This window comes from Thalassophryne amazonica, chromosome 7 (genome assembly GCF_902500255.1).
Source record: "Thalassophryne amazonica chromosome 7, fThaAma1.1, whole genome shotgun sequence".
Classification (NCBI taxonomy): domain Eukaryota; kingdom Metazoa; phylum Chordata; class Actinopteri; order Batrachoidiformes; family Batrachoididae; genus Thalassophryne; species Thalassophryne amazonica.
In genome coordinates, this window is record NC_047109.1 from 112,845,965 (window position 1) to 112,862,819 (window position 16,855).

At 43.5% G+C, this 16,855-nt stretch overlaps 1 protein-coding gene across 1 annotated transcript in view; it reads left to right on the plus strand.

Annotated features, from left to right (window-relative positions):
• Nucleotides 1-16,855, plus strand: part of rspo2 (R-spondin 2) — a 178,335-nt gene that overhangs the window by 86,603 nt on the left and 74,877 nt on the right.

Consider the following 16,855-nt stretch of genomic DNA (forward strand, 5'->3'; position numbering starts at 1 on the left):
CCCCAATGTTTGATGGACTGGCTAACACATTGAAATAATTCGCTAGCTCCAGTATGGCTAAACAGCGTGCTCATCATAGCCTAGTTTATTAACTGAAGCATTAGTGACATTGCTGACTAGACTAAAATATAGGCCTTACCCATAGAATTTTTTATTGTCTCTAAAAGTTACTTATTGTTACATATGTCACACGGCCTTACATGAAATTTTTAAGCAATTTTTTTCAGATGGAACCCAAAAACAGCAACATTAAAATGCCAATTCTGTTTGGTTCAAAACACATCTTTCATTTATTCATTTTCCACCATTTATTCAGGTACTGGTCATGATGGTGGCAGACCAAGCAGCTAATTCCACTCTTCCCTGTCCTCAACCAAGTCTTGTAATTCTTTTCCCAAGGTGTTCCCAAACATAATCCCTCCAGCATGTCCTGGGTCTTCCCCAGGGGCTTCTCCCAGTTGGACCTTCTTGGAAGACCTTAACTTTGAATTTCTGACACATACCTTTTTATGGCTTGTAAATAACAGTCAGCGTGTCCAATATTTTGTTGTTGGCTAGAAGCATTGAACCTCAGGATCATATGGTGGTCTGTTGAAAGTCAGTAGGTCTTATGTCTCACTTTTGACCAAGGCGATCACTGCACAACTGCCCCCCCCCCCCCACTCCACTGCCCCACCTTGTGCCTCCTCTGTGCCTCTTTGACCTTTAAGAAGATGTTTTATGACCTTCTTTAATTAAAATTTGGCATTGTTGCACTTGGTTTCAGGCATCAGTTGTCTGAAGCGTGAAGTCACCGATGGGTAGTCAAAATTGGCTGCGTAGTAAAATCTTTCTTCGTCTTCTTCTTCTTCACACTATTACAAACCAGTAGCAAACACCCTCTGTGTCGATCTTACTTAAAGCTGCTGTTCCCTGGTGATGCGGTCAACGCAAAGCGTCGTATCCAGTGACCAAATTACATCTGTGCAGGAAATCAGTGGCTTCAGTAGTCCGGTTAAAATTTGTAAATGTGTCACCCGTGTGTGCATCCTTGGACTCTGAAGGCTCATTAAATGTTGTGGTGGCCTGTTTAATAAAAAGGTAAATGTCAGACATCGGCATGTGTTGTTAATTCCCCACTGCGTAACCGCCAGTGAAAATCCCCACTTGGCAAAAACCATTGAAATGCAATACTGTTCAGTTCAAATAAATACAATATAAAAATACAGGAAGCCAAGAAGGCAAAAGAGAAACACTCGGCTCAGGCTCAGCTGACTGACATTGTAAAATAATCATATCCCATAAGTGATAGTTGAGTGTATTCCAACAAGGACAGGCCACCCTCCGAAATGCAGCTTATCCAGAAGGGGTCAAAGCCTGTGGAGGAAAACCAAGCGTTTCAAACAGGGGACTCCTTACGGCTCTTTATGAAATGCCATACCAAGGAAATATCTAAATGATTACAACTTTTAAAAGATTTTGCGAGCTGCACCCCCCAAGTGCAACTTAAGTATAACATTTTCCAATGCAATATGACCGGTTTAATCTCCAGACATGAGCAGATAGAAGAAAGAAAATATTTGGATTCAGTATAACTGGGCCATCCTGATTGGGACGGATGTAGACCCAGATAATATGCAAAGATGATGGAAGGCTTGTTCTGGTGTGCAGGTGTGTGTACTCACCTGAGAGAAAACCCGTCGTAAACCTTTTACCTTGATGTTGTTTAGCCAAATTGTATGAACCAAGCAAAGACCAACCAGAAACAATGTGCAGGATGCAGTGATGGTGCCACTTTTAGAGCTATCTTAGTGTCACTTGCACTCGGACCTTTGCTCACCTCTTCCTGCTCCGTGTATGCTGGTGCCCCCAAGACCAAACCGTGAAGGACCAGAAGTAGGAAACGAAGGTGTTGATCCACCAGGCCAAGATCTAGAGTATTGTAGTCTATCTTCTTGGTCTTGCACTCCATTGAGCATCAAGTGACAAAATAATGACGTTACAGATGACGCTAAATTGGTATATTAATTAATAATTCTGTAGAAAAAGTGCTATATCCTGTCTACGAGGGTACTTCAAAAAGATTCCGTTTCTGTGTTCTTGTTCTACATAGTCTCCCTTAACTTCAGTACACTTGGTCCACTGATGTTCAACCTTTGTTTTCCCTTCACGGAAAAAAGGTCACAACTTGAGGGAGTTATGCCTCTTGTTCCCAGGCGAAGGCAAGAACTTTTCAAGTACCGTCGTAGAACACGTTGTCTCACTCTTGATCAGATCCAACACGCCCAAGCTTTGACCTGTATTACAGGTACCTGTTGTGTTGTGGTAAAACTTAACAGAGTGAGTGTTCATTATGGATTGGTGGAAGTAATAACTATATCGGCCATATGAGCATAAAATTAGTAAACAGAATGTGACCTTTTGACTCTTAAAATAGGTCAAGGCTAGCCATCTTTGAACTTGTTCAAGGACTGTGCCCCAAGAATCTTCCCTGTGAATTTGAAGGCCCTGGTAGTAGTAGGACTGGAGTTATGCTGAGCAAGGACTGACGGACAGACAGACACAAAGTCTTCACAATACCCAATGGCCATATTTTGGCCTTGGGTAAACCACTTTGTACCAAAGAGGTAATGATGTCACTGCTGTTAATCTCTTATCAGGGTTTCCCAAGAACTACTAAACTGATTTTCAGTTCAGTAAATAGGGTCTGGGTCAAGGAGGAATCAAACTTTTTGAGAAGATCCAGTTAAAGAGGATCCAGGATTTTTTTTCTCCACTTTCTTTAACATTGCAAGATAGGACGATTTAGTGTATTTCCATGTATTTCTGGCAATAAATACAGAGAACATCATTGGAAAAAAAAATCAGGTATTCACATTATGACAGTTCAACAATGTGTCTAATTTGGTCCAAATCCTGATAAAGATCCAGATTTGATGGATGAAAATATAAATTTTAAGGAGGTGCATTTATATTTGGTGTGCAAAGTTGGCCTTGAAACCAGCAACTATGCTCAGATGCACCTGGTGTGTGTGTGTAGGGGTGGGGGTGGGGGTTCCCAATGCGTGGGTTGGCTGAGATATGTGCTCTCACAGCACTTCTAGTTCTCAGTTAAAATATAGAGTCTATTTGCAGATATCGTGCATAATTTCTCCACTGTGGTGCTGAAACCTCTGGTTCACATGCACACCTCTTTCTTTGATGACATGCAGACTCTTTCAGGGGAAGATCCAGCTTCAGAAGCTCTAAAAGAGATTTTATTAATACTGTAGCAGCGATAACACTGGAGCATCAGGCTGCTCCATACTGATGCCATTAAGGAATTCCCCACAGATATATTTCCCAGCAGCCCCTGTCAACAGACTCACTGGTTTACAAAATGATATGTGTGACAAGGTCGGGTCCTCTTTCAGATTTTTTTCCCCTCGTCTGACGCTTCACTGCGTCACACTGTATGTTTGTGTCTTTCTCTCCTGGGGGCCTCATGTACGAAGCTTGCGGACGCACAAAAACCTGGCGTACATCCATCTCCACGTCCACGTGCAGATGTATCAAAAGTGACTTGAATGTGGAAATGTGCAGTGTGTCACATAAAAATCCTGGCTGGCATACGCACGTTTCTACAGCTATTGTACGGGAGGTGATGCTCTAGTGGTTAAAGTGTTGGGCTTGAGACCAGAGGATCCTCGGTTCAAATCCCAGCCTGACCAGAAAATCACTAAGGGCCCTTGGGCAAGGTCCTTAATCACCTAGTTGCTCCCAGTGTGTAGTGAGCGCCTTGCATGGCAGCACCTTCACATTGGGGTGAATGTGAGGTATTATTGTAAAGCGCTTTGAGCACCTGATGCATTTGGAAAAGCGCTATATAAATAAAATGCAGTCCATCGTGCCATCTCCGACATGTACAGGTGATGCAGAGTGATGTGCACATCAGAGACACACTGATGAACATTTAACACACCCATATGTTTGCAGTTATATGGATAGATATAAAAACACACGCAAAGTGATGTGTAAAATGGCACTAACAGTGCCAGAGGACCTTGCAGTTGGTGCAATCTGGCCTGAGCGCGTATTCAGGGAACACAAGGATTTACTTCCAAATGAGGATAATTGGCTGTGAAACCAAATGGAGTTGCGCATAGAACTGTGGTCGGCCCAGAGCGCAATACGGCGAGGAGCCAGGGGTTGTCTGTGTCCACACAGGTGCTGACCACGCTGGGCTTCCTGGCATCAGGAGCATTCTAGCGTGAGCTGGCTGATCGGTCAGGGCTGTGCCAGTCAACCTTGAGCCGAGCCACCAGCTGTGTGGAACGCAATCATGCAAATGTCAGCAGGTACATTCCAACATTATAGCGCATTTTGCAGCAAGAGTCAGTTTTCCAAATGTAATCAAAGCTATTAACTGTACACATTTTGTTATAAAGGCGCCACCACAAGTGTGCATCAGGCAGCTGACACGGCGAGCTAATTGGGGGGGGGGGGGGGGGGGGCTGCTTGTGTTAAAATAGTTTATTCGTGTAATTGTTCTGAAATAAAACCAGTACATTGCTGACAGGGTCCCAGCCTGGACCCTGTCAGCAATGTACAAATTAATTTGGATGTGTTACAAATGAATTTGTAACAGGCTTGAAATGATGTTGGTACATGAACAACTCTGCACATTCATGCACTCTTCCAAGAATAATCGCAGCTATTTAATGTTGTCAGCAGGATTAATTGAAGGTTACTGAATCAATTTTATGAAATGTTTGAGCCCAACTAGGAGAGAAAACCTTCAAAATTTGTGGTAAAGTCGGTGAAAATGCCAGAAATTCATTTGTGTGATGATTTAAATTATTAATGTTGCAACATGCAGTTTTTTTTAACTGATTCTCAGATTTTGCAAGAAGTGTCTTGCTTCATTTGCAAGAAAAATAAAATTCCATTAAAATAAGCCTTTGTAATTAAAACAGAAATTAAATTGGCATTAAACGCTTATAACAGAAGGACCTTGTTTTCCAAAATGATATAATTAGTCACTTTTTATTGTGCACAAACATTTTCACACAACTTTTGCACCATTTTTCTGTTATTTCCGTAAACACGGATTGTTTTCATGCTGCCAGCAGGTTTTCAAAGTGCTTCTGTGAGACGGTGAAGAATCACAGTCACCTGATGACTTCATGGAACAAATCATTATTGTCTGTGGTCAGTGGATTATATATACCTGTACTTGGAGCGCTGCAGAGCTTTGTGGGCGTATCGATCTCCTGTGTGCGTGTAACCGGAGAAAGTCTTTCTGCTGTAGAGCTCTTCTCAGGCCAAGACCTCCGTCCCATCAGTCATCCGAGTGCCTGGATCCAGCTACCGCTAATACTGCAGCTCATAATTTCTGCAGTCGTAACTGTGGCAAATACCTTTTCCAGCCGCGAAACCTCGTCTAGTCCTCTGCTTTCTCTTTAGAACTTTGGATCCTCTGGATCTGCTTTTGTATGAAGGTAAAACTGAAGTTAATGTCATCACTGTTTGTGTTTACTGACTTCATCGGTCGTCTACAGTGCACAGCCAGAGGTCATCCCAGGTCTTTGTGATTGTTGGATGTGACAGAGGCAGATGTTACATTTTCCCTAAAGGCACCTACAGTCTGGAGCAGGGGACCAAAGTGAACCCAGATCCGCCCCCAGATTTTGGTTGACTTGTGGGACTTAGGCCAGGTTCTGTCTTCTGCAGCGAATCTGCAGTCCTGTGGTACCTCCTGGTCCTCAACGTCTGCGAACCATCTGCTAAAACGTCTCCGTCGCGCCTGTAAAACGATGTCTTGAGCAATAGCGACTTTCTCAAATCCGCTCTGGTGGATGCTCGTCAACAGTTTGGGATCTTGATGTCTTTGCACATGCAGTGCACATTTAAAACGCACGTGTGCGCCTTGGTGAGCGTATGGTGCCATGTTTGGTGTTTATACTTGTTGAGCCAAGAGGCTTACGCTGTGGCGAAAGATGCCACTCACTTCTGAGCACTTTAGTTACATACTCAGCATGATCACATATGAGTCTGGTCTTTATTTGGCTCAGAAACCTGACATCCAAACAGTTTTCTGGATGTGTTTTTGTCAGAATTAGCCTTCTACCACAAGGCTGGCTTCTTTTTTCTCCTCTCTCGGAGGCATGCTTTCAACTTGCAGTTAACTCTTGGAATCTTCTTCTTGCCTCCTGGTTAAGTTTGTCCAAGCCAAGCTGCATCGATGTTCTCGTCAAACCACCTCTCCACCAAAAGCACTTGGGAACGGAGCTTTGAGCTTCTCTTCCTTCATGTATTTATCTCATTATCCCAATTAATGTTTCCTGCTTGTGCTCCATGGGAAGTTGGGACTTTTGGCCGGGATAGCCGGTGCACAGACGACAGGTCCTGTTTTGATTCCTGCCACAGCAGAGTGATGGTTGGTGATCAGCGGTGATCTCTGGCCTGGGTAATATCACGAAGAGAAGAGCGTTTTCCCAGGGCAGAAAGAGAACACTAATTGGTGCCCGCCCTGTCACAGTGATTATGCCCAACTCAGTCTGCAGCATGTTTTGACTCGAGCTTAATCTTCATTTAATAAGCCCGCTCCATAGGGGCCGACACCATAACTGGTGAGAAGGCCTCAGAAGTTGGAAGAATCCTTTGGGCGTCATGGAGGGATGGCTGCACTGGCTTGGCTCCGGATACAGAACCCGAGTCGGCAGCGTCTCAGCTGGATGACCCTCCTGCAGACACCACCCACCTCACAAGCAAGCGAGATTAATTAATTGAATTAAACTCTGTGCAGAAACTAAGCAGTGATTTTCTCATGCTGTGAAACTGTAAAAATGAGTCGAGAGTGTTTTGGAAATCTTGCGCTGCGCGGTGGTGAATATGTGCGAAGAGGAAAGACACATCAACCTGTCACTGACTTGGCTGGTCCTCCGCTCTCCTGATGCCAGTGGCAGTTATGGTCACTGCTGCAGCCGCACTCGCAAATTAACACAAGTTTCTGTTTCAGCCATTGCATATTTGCAGATCTGCGCCATAGATAATTCTTCTTTTTCCCCACACGCTTCTCTGCTCTTATGTTTCATATCTCATCATAACCAGATGACATTATTAAGTCTGGTGCTTGGACAGGCCATCAACACATGCTTTATGCTGATGATGCAGTGCTAAACTTTAGGGTTTAGTTCCTTTCTGCTGTGTAGCAGCCGATGGACCCGTTTGACTCGTCTGCAGTGAGCTGGTTTCTTATTGGTGGGGAGAGCCAAAATTTATACTGGAAGTCTTGTGGAAGGTGTACTGGGGGGGTCTGATTAACTTCCCACTAACTGCCCCTTCTCTCCAACCAAAATAAATAGAGCTGCTGTCATTTTGTCAGCAAGCGTCTTCAGAGAGCCATATCTGAAACACCCCGTGATCCTGACGGCTTTTATATGGAGAATCTACCGTCATACCACAGGCATGAGCCAAAAACATGTGGAGGCCTTACAAAGACCTGGGGTGGGGGGGGCTCCACAGGCCACATTGTCATCTGGTCTTTTCCAAGCAGGAAGAAAGGAGGGGTGGAAGTAAGTAAGTAAGTAAGTAAGCTTTATTTATATAGCACTTTCACAGACCAAGGTCACAAAGTGCTTCACACGATATAAATAGACAATAAAAACAACACATACAAATATAGAACAATAAAATAAATTGACACTAAAATGCCGGTTTAAAAAAATGTGTCTTTAGTTGCTGTCTAAAAACATCCACAGAATCCAGTGAGCGAAGAGAACAGGGAAGCTCATTCCAGAGGTGAGGTGCCACAGCTTTAAAAGATCTGTCCCCTCGAGTTTTAAAACAAGTTCGGGGAACCATCAGCAGGTTCTGATTGGAAGACCTCAAACTCCTGCTGGAAACATAAGGCTGGATCAGGTCCTTAATGTATTCCGGTGCCTGCCCATGTAGAGCTCTAAAGGTCAGCACGAGGATTTTGTCATTTATCCTGTAAAAAACAGGGAGCCAATGTAAAGACTTGAGGACAGGAGTAATATGCATTCTCCTGTGGGCGCAGGTAAGAAGTCGTGCAGCAGAATTTTGCACTACCTGCAGGCGGGCCAGCTCTTTCTTACTGAGGCATGTAAAGAGACTGTTACAGTAATCAAGTCGTGAAGAAACAAATGCATGCACAATCATCTCTAGCTCATTAAAAGCCACCATTTTGCGTAATTTGGAAATGTTTCGAATTTGGAAAAAACAGTTCTTAACGAGCTGCCTAGTGTGATGTTCCAAAGACATCCCTCCATCCAAAATGACACCCAGGTTACGCAGGCTGCCTTTAACAGAAGTGAGTGTGTTTTTTGTTGGTTTCCCCCCCACACTTTGACCTTGTACATTTTTACTGAGTTACCTTCAGTAGATGCGTCCTAGTCTTATTTATTTTGCTCAAATTATGCTGAATTGCTTCTCGGCTTGAGAGAAGCACAGAGATGTATGATGCAAAATGCACTGAGTCAATAGATCTAGTTTGTTAACAGAATAACTCAGAAACAATGAACACTATCATCTTGTAAATCCCCTAATTAAAAGGGAATATAATGAGGATTCACTGATTAAAATCTGGTTGACTTTGGCCTCGTCCACATGTAAATGAACACAATCATTTTCTTTGTTATTTTCAAAAAGTGTTCCGTAAACACTGCACCATTTCCAGCAATATCTGCATACACATCAAAATGCTGTAGTATATATGCCAGGCCTATATGTGGCGCTGTAACACTCCCACAAAAAATGGAGAAGAAGACATAGAGCACGAGCACACACACACACGCACACACACACACACACACACACACACATATGCGAAGTTGAACTTCTACTTAGAGTCACATCGGATTATAAGTCGATTAACTATGAGAATGTTGACTGGTAATCATATAATAGACACGTTTCAGGCGCAGTATCCGAGACACCTGACAGAGAAAGACATGGGGTCTTTCTGCCGGGGTTACACCTGAGGTTAGAGAGGTGGGGCTATGGCATTGTCTCACAAAGTTGTGTATTGTACACACAAACACAAAGGCTATTTTGGAAATGTATCCATCCACACTGGGGCTCCAAAAATGCTGATTCCTTGTGTACGAAACGCAGTTACAATACAAAACATTTGCCCATATGCCTAAACTCATCTCCGTGTGGACGGATCCTTTGATGCACCAGATCAGTGTAGGAAGCAAGTAGGTTTTACCATATTTCACATGCCTGCCACCTGCTGGATGGAATAATTTTATGTATGATGGAAATTAGGAGCAGGTTTTGCCACTGCTGCTTGCTACTAATGTTAAATGAGTAAAAGACAACGGTTACTTAGGGAGACTCAGATATGGAGTATCATGTCCATTATGAGGGAGTGTCAGCTGGCACAATTGGGCCATGTGGTGCACTTCTCTGTGCATGATCCTGCACGCCAGTGTCTTGGTGCTGAGGACCCCAGCAGCCAGAGAAGGTCAAGGAAATGGCCACACTTCACCTGGCAGCAGCAGATAGATGGTTACTTTCCAGAGGTGGGGATGGAATCGGCCAGTTATTCAGAAATGTTGATTTTTGTGTTGTATTGTCTTTGTCATAGTCTGAGCTCATGTATGTGCATTCAGCCCACAGACACAAGATCTGGTTTGACATTTTTTTGTGATTCCAAAGACATGCAGGTTATGTGGATTGGAAACATTAAATTGTCCGTAGGTGTGCGTGTGAATGTGTTTGTTTGGCTGTATGTGACCCTATGATGTCCTGTCCAGGCTGAACCCGAGTCACGCCCTGTGAGTGCTGGGATAGGCTGCAGCCCACTGTGTCCCTTAATTGGAGTCAGCAGTTGAAGATGAGTGAGTGAGTAAAATCTGGAAGTCAGACTAGCGAAAACCAAAAACAACCCAGATGGGAATTGGTTTTAACCTGGTTTTAATTTGCTTAGCAGGGTATTATTTAGTTATTTAAGGGATTGTTAATGTTTGAGTCTGGTGCTTGCTCTGTGAATTTTTTTTGTTGTTGTTTTTGTGATTTGTGAGTGATGCTGAAAAACTAATTCATGCATTTGTTTCCTCTAGGCTGGACTATTGTAATTCATTATTATCAGGTTGTCCTAAAAGTTCCCTAAAAAGCCTTCAGTTGGTTCAGAATGCTGCAGCTAGAGTACTGACGGGGACTAGCAGGAGAGAGCATATCTCACCCGTGTTGGCCTCCCTTCATTGGCTTCCTGTTAATGCTAGAATAGAATTTAAAATTCTTCTTCTTACTTATAAGGTTTTGAATAATCAGGTCCCATCTTATCTTAGGGACCTCATAGTACCATATTACCCCATTAGAGCACTTCGCTCTCAGACTGCGGGCTTACTTGTAGTTCCTAGGGTTTGTAAGAGTAGAATGGAGGCAGAGCCTTCAGCTTTCAGGCTCCTCTCCTGTGGAACCAGCTCCCAATTCAGATCAGGGAGACAGATACCCTCTCTACTTTTAAGATTAGGCTTAAAACTTTCCTTTTCGCTAAGGCTTATAGTTAGGGCTGGATCGGGTGACCCTGGACCATCCCTTGGTTATGTTGCTTTAGACGTAGACTGTGTTTCATAATTATTGTATGGCCTTGCCTTGCAATGTGGAGCGCCTTGGGGCAACTGTTTGTTGTGATTTGGCGCTATACAAGAAAAAAGTTGATTGATTGATTGATTGATTGATTTGGCGCTATATGGTAATTGGTTAATGGACTGCATTTATATAGCGCTTTTCCATTTGCATCAGACGCTCAAAGCGCTTTACAATAATGCCTCACATTCACCCCAATGTTGGGGTGCTGCCATACAAGGCACTCAGTACACACCGGGAGCAACTAGGGGATTAAGGACCTTGCCCAAGGGCCCTTAGTGATTTTATATTCAGGCTGGGATTTGAACCAAGGATCCTCTGGTCTCAAGCCCAATGCTTAACCACTAGACCATCACCTCCCCAATATATAAATGAAAATAAATTGAAAATTTAAATTGTTGAAGGATTTGATTTTCCTACAGATTTATTCTTGATGTTTTGTTCATCTTCAGGCACCGACAGGTGCTGAATTATGAACAACAAAGACAAAGCATGTTTTCTCCTTTCGAAGTCACAGTGAAGATCCAAAACCTGATTTTTCTTTTTTTTTTTTAAAGCTCCCAGATCTTTCCAAATCCCCATTCGGTGATCTTCGTGGATCATGTTCTTCTTGCACATATTGTTCCGACTTTGAACAAAGGTTGACTTCCTTTGTCATCTGCCGGCGGTGAGGAAATGAGGCATATGGTAAATAAATGGTAAATGGACTGCATTTATATAGCGCTTTTCCATCTGCATCAGACGCTCAAAGCGCTTTACAATTATGCCTCACATTCACCCCAATGTCAGAGTGCTGCCATACAAGGCGCTCACTACACACCGGGAGCAATAGGGGATTAAAGGCCTTGCCCAAGGGCCCTTAGTAATTTTCCAGTCAGGCGGGGATTTGAACCCATGATCTTCTGGACTCAAGCCCAACACCTTATCCACTAGACCATCACCTCCCCTCATATGGACTGACATCAACAAGCCCATCAAAAACAGACGCACACAAACAAACAAAAGTGGCTGCAGTCTGGAGAAGGTTAGAAGAAGAATGAGGCCAAGAAGGCGGAGATACTGTACAGAAGTGAAATATTTTCATGTTCTCGTGCTCCACAACCAGGAGCTATTTCCCCCCGTCGTGCAGCATATGAGCTGATATTGGCCGTGACGTGTCCGGGGTTATAAAATGGACCCTGTGTTGAGGTTTTCCCTCACGGTCAGTATGTGCAGCTCCGCCCTCTGTGTGTGTGTGTGTGTGTGTGTGTGTGTGTGTGTGTGTGTGTGTGTGTGTGTGTGTGTGTGTGTGTGTGTGTGTGTGTGTGTGTGTGTGTGTGGTTTTTTTTGAACAGCGGTTGAGACACGGGCCACGTCTTTGCAGCTGTGAGTTAAATATTTGAAGACCGGCTCGTCTGATAAGGTGCTTAATGAGCCAATAAAATCCTGTTTTGACACATCCAGAGGTTTGTCCAAAGCCAGAATACACACACACACACACACACACACACACACACACACACACACACACACACACACACACATCTCCAGTTACATTTGTTCCGCAAATCTGATTAGTTAATCGTGTGAGATTTCAGACCATAAAATATAGAGTAGATGGTGGCAAAATATTTGACCGTTTCACATTTGATGTATAACTCCGCACCCTGACTGCGTTGCTGCACAGGTGTGGATTATGGCGCTGTCAGCTGAGGCAAGAGAAGGACTATGCCGAAATAAGTGGATTTAATGGATTTAACTGGATTGAATGATAGATTTAACTCAGTGCAGCTGACGAGTTGGAGAAATATGTGGGTCTGCTCACAGAATTTCCAGTTTGGCATGAAGATGCTTGATACCATGGATCATCATGTTTTACTCGATAGGCTGGAGAATCATTTTGGGATTACTGGAACTGCCCTTGCATGGTTGATGTCATCCCTGTCTAGTCATTCTTACTGTGTGTTGTGCAATGGCACTTCCTCTGATCTTAGGGACATGAAGTTTGGGGTTCCGCAGGGATCCAATTTAGGACCCTTTTTTTTTCCCTTTATATAGCACCCCTTGGGAATATACTGCGGCGCTTTAGGATTCCCTTTCATTGCTATGCTGATGACACCCAATTGTACATGCCGATAACTACTGGTAATCTCATTCACATAAAATCTTTGGAAGATTGCCTTGCAGTGAGAAGCTGGATGTCTAGAAATTTCCTACTTTTAAATTCTGATCCAACTGAAGTGATGGTTCTTGGTCCAGCGAGGTATCAGCATCAATATGATCAGCTAGCGTTTAGATTATGTTCGTGTGTTATACATCATACTGATAAAGTGAGGAAGCTTGGGGTAATTTTTGAACCTACGCTGTCTTTTGACCTCCACATTAGAGACATTACAAGGACTGCTTTCTTCCATTTGTGAAATATAGCAAACATTAGTCCCATCCTGTCTATGGCTGATGCTGAGACTTTGATTCATGCATTTGTCTCTTCTAGATTGGACTACTGTAATGCTCAATTTTCTGGTTTACCGCAGTCCAGGATTAGGGGTCTTCAGATGGTTCAAAATGCTGCTGCCAGACTTTTGACACAGAGCAGAAAATTTGACCACATTACGCCTGTTTTGGCGTCCCTGCACTAGCTTCCAGTCGCTGCAAGATTGGATTTTAAGGTACTGTTATTAGTTTATAAAATTGTTCGTGGACTTGCACCTCCATATCTGGCTGACCTGGTAAGGCCCTATGTACCAGCGTTCTCAGGGTGCAGGAGTTTTATGTGCTCCCAGGTGAATAAAAAGTCTGTCGGTCACAGCGCTTTCTCCTACCGTGCCCCAGCTCTGTGGAACGATCTCCCGGCACACATACGACAGTCGAATACTGTGGAGATTTTTAAATCACATTTAAAAACTCATTTGTTTTCCTTGTTTTATCATTAGTATTATGATATGTTTTTAATTCTTGTATTCTTTTATGATTTTGTCTTTTTATTGTGTTTTTAAATTTTTTATGTTGTGTGAAGCGCCTTGAGACGATCTCATCGTGAATTGGTGCTATATAAATTAATACATTTAAATTTGACTTGTTTAGTCTCGTCTTGGTTTGGTTCTGATTATCTCTTTTCTGTGCATATTACTTTTGTTACTGGTTTTATGCTCTGTTTATCATTTATTTTCTGTGTAGTCATTAGTTGTATTAGCTGTTATACTTTTGCCACATTGCGAGTTCCAGTTTAGTTTCTGTCCCAGCCTTTCATGGCTTGTCTGGTTATAGTTCTGTCTGTCTTTTTGCTCCTGCTCTCATTTATGTTACCTATGCCATTTATTTTGTATAGGTAACATAAGTATTATGCAATTCAAACAATATACTTTATGTATTTTAAATAAATACTGTCATTATTATTGATTTGGAGTAATTATATTTTCTGCATAGTGTCAGTACATTTTTACTTGTTTAGCCAAAATGAGTCAGTGTCTTTTTGTCATCACTTTTCATTTTCTGCCACTTACCCGGGTCCAGGTTGTGTTGGCAGATGACCAAGTAGGTCATGGCACATTTCCTTATCTTTGGCCAGTCCTCTAACCCTTCCCTGGGGATTGTGAGGCATTCCCAAACCAGGGGGAAATATAATCCCCCCCAGCGTGTCTCGCGTCTTCTCAGAGGGCCTTCTCCCAGTTGGACATGGTTGAAAAGCTTGTAGGGAGACGACATTGCCTGAACTATTCCATCTGACTCTTTTCATTGCAATGAAGCAGGAACTCTACTCCAAGCCCTTCATATTCAAGACTCTCACCATGTCACTGAGTGTGAACCAAGATACCCGACAGAGGGACCTCATTTACGCCACTTGTAGCTCAGTGAAGATAGGAGCATAAGTCAGGAGCCTCGCCTTGTGGCTCAGCTCTTTCTTCACTACGAAGATGGTATGGGACAGTGCCTGCAGGACTTCAGATGCAGCCCCAATCCATCTGTCATTCTCACGCTATGTCATATGCTCACTCATGAAAGAGACCAAGATACTTCTTCACTTTATTTCATTTATTTTTGCAAGTCGTAAGTCAGAAAATAGGAGTTCCCGGTTTCTATCAGTTGCAGCATGAACTTCAAAACTTCCACATGTTCTTCCTTTTTTATGTCATCTGCAAGATCTCATGGAGCAGTCACTATCTGGTGTGGAAATCCCCAAAATAAATACTTGACCAGCAATAAAAATGACCTGTAATTCTGCAATTTGCCACAGAATTGGTTATTTATAATAACTAGATTTTGGCAACGCTGGCTCCTTCTGCACGTTGATCACACCAGGCACGCATGCTGCGAACACAGTCACACAGCCAGAGTGTGAGAAACATGTCATAAACACCAGCAATGCATAAAACAGACCTCACATGCAGAACAAGTCACCACATTATCTCCTCTCTTCCTCATCCCTCTTTCCATGCCTTTTCCCTTTCTCGAACGCAAATGACACGCTTTTTGCATATCACAGTGCCTGACCGTCTGAGAAGTAACACGCACGCGCTGAAGCCTCCTCAGTGCAGTGCTGCGTGCACGGGAGTCCTTTTCAGTGGTCTGGCTGCAGGAGAAAAGTAGTAAGGCGAGCAGTCCAAAGGGGGAGTCTGAAAACATCTGGCGCACAGTTGCACTGGCTCAGCCGCCAGAAGCCCCTCGCCTCTGCTCCTCTTTCCACTCTCCTTCCCTCTATTTCACAGTCTCTGGTGGGCATCTTTATGGAGACATCACAGCTTTTAATTACAGCCTGGTGATTCAGAGACCGCCTGTGGCTTTTGACCCACTCATGTCCATAAGCGAGGACCGAGAGTGCAGACGCACAGACAAAACAAAGCAACAAGTACACGTCTGTGTGTCTGTCTCTGTCTGACAAGTACAGGCCGGCTGTAGACAGAGAGTAGATCCATTCCAATGCCAGGAGACACCGAGGACAACTTAACAAGGTTGTAGCATCGTGGGGGGGAAAAAAAGGCACAAAAACTGGCGTCACCCAGAAGGAGGAGTAAGTGGAAGGTGATGATCACGATCCTTCAGGCTTTTAAAAACACTCTGCAAAACACAGCTCAGAATCTTTGAAAATAGGCCATCAAAGAGGCAGTAATAAAGATGACACCTGACCACAAGCCCCCCGAGGACTTCCTGCTTCACTTTGCCATTGGACTGGAGCCCCAGTATCTAGACTGGGGATTGATTCCAGGTATACTGCATCCTTGGACAAGAAACTTCCTCTGCATCATTCCAGTCCACCCAGCTGTTCTTGTGTACTGGCCTTAGCTGGGGAAGTAACCTGAGAGAGTGGCATCACATCTAAGCTGAATCGGAGACTTGCATCAGTATCTGTGGATGAACAACAGCTTGAGAAGACCACAGGGCTGGTACAAGCCTACCTTCATCTACTGACATCCATACTGGTCCAGAGTTGAGTTCTACTCTGCAAACAAATACTTATGCATGTGTCTTATGTTGGCTGCAAGCAGCAGACAGTAAACTGGATGTTCTATTGATTTCACCAACAGGTGTGAGCATGCCAGCTGTGCACCACGACGGCACTTGCAGGCAAAAGTTTGGATTTTCACCTTTTTATCGCAGCAGCAAACAGTATGTTTTCTATTTAACAAGAAGACAAGAAAGGCAGTGAGAGATGGATTATTTAAGTGCAAAGAGTCACCTGATTTGAAAATCAGGTAGTCGCAAGTAATTTGTGAGATATTACAGAGAGGAATTATGAGTTTTTCTCCAGTCAACATGTGAATGCAGCATTTGTATGCTCTAACATCGGGTAGTACAACCCAACTGTTGCTATAGTATGTACTAGACTAAGACTTAAACATAAGTTGTAAAATGTCTATTTTGCAACTGCACACTTTTTTTTATAGTTCCTGATACTCAGTGAATGTATATTTGGATGCCACCACTATTTTTCATGTATGTTCACGATATTCTTTGAACTTTCCCCAGGAACAGGCCAGCACTGTCTCGTTTGAACCCTGTGTGATATCGTGGGATTTGACCACTTATGGGGACAGCCGGTGTTGCCGACCGAATGGTTCCCCCTAAAAATCGATCCCACCTGCCTTCACTGCACATGCATCATTAACCATGGTTCACAGATTATCACCTCATTTCTGCTTCAAACTGCACTCCAGTCATCATCAGTCTCAGCGACAGATATCTGAAGATTTGTTCAACAATCATTTGGAAAAACATGGAGGAAGCGATCAGAGCAACGCAGCTATACAAGCTGCTAGCTGTTGCATTCACTGCACATCGGTCATTTCAAAGCGTCACATAT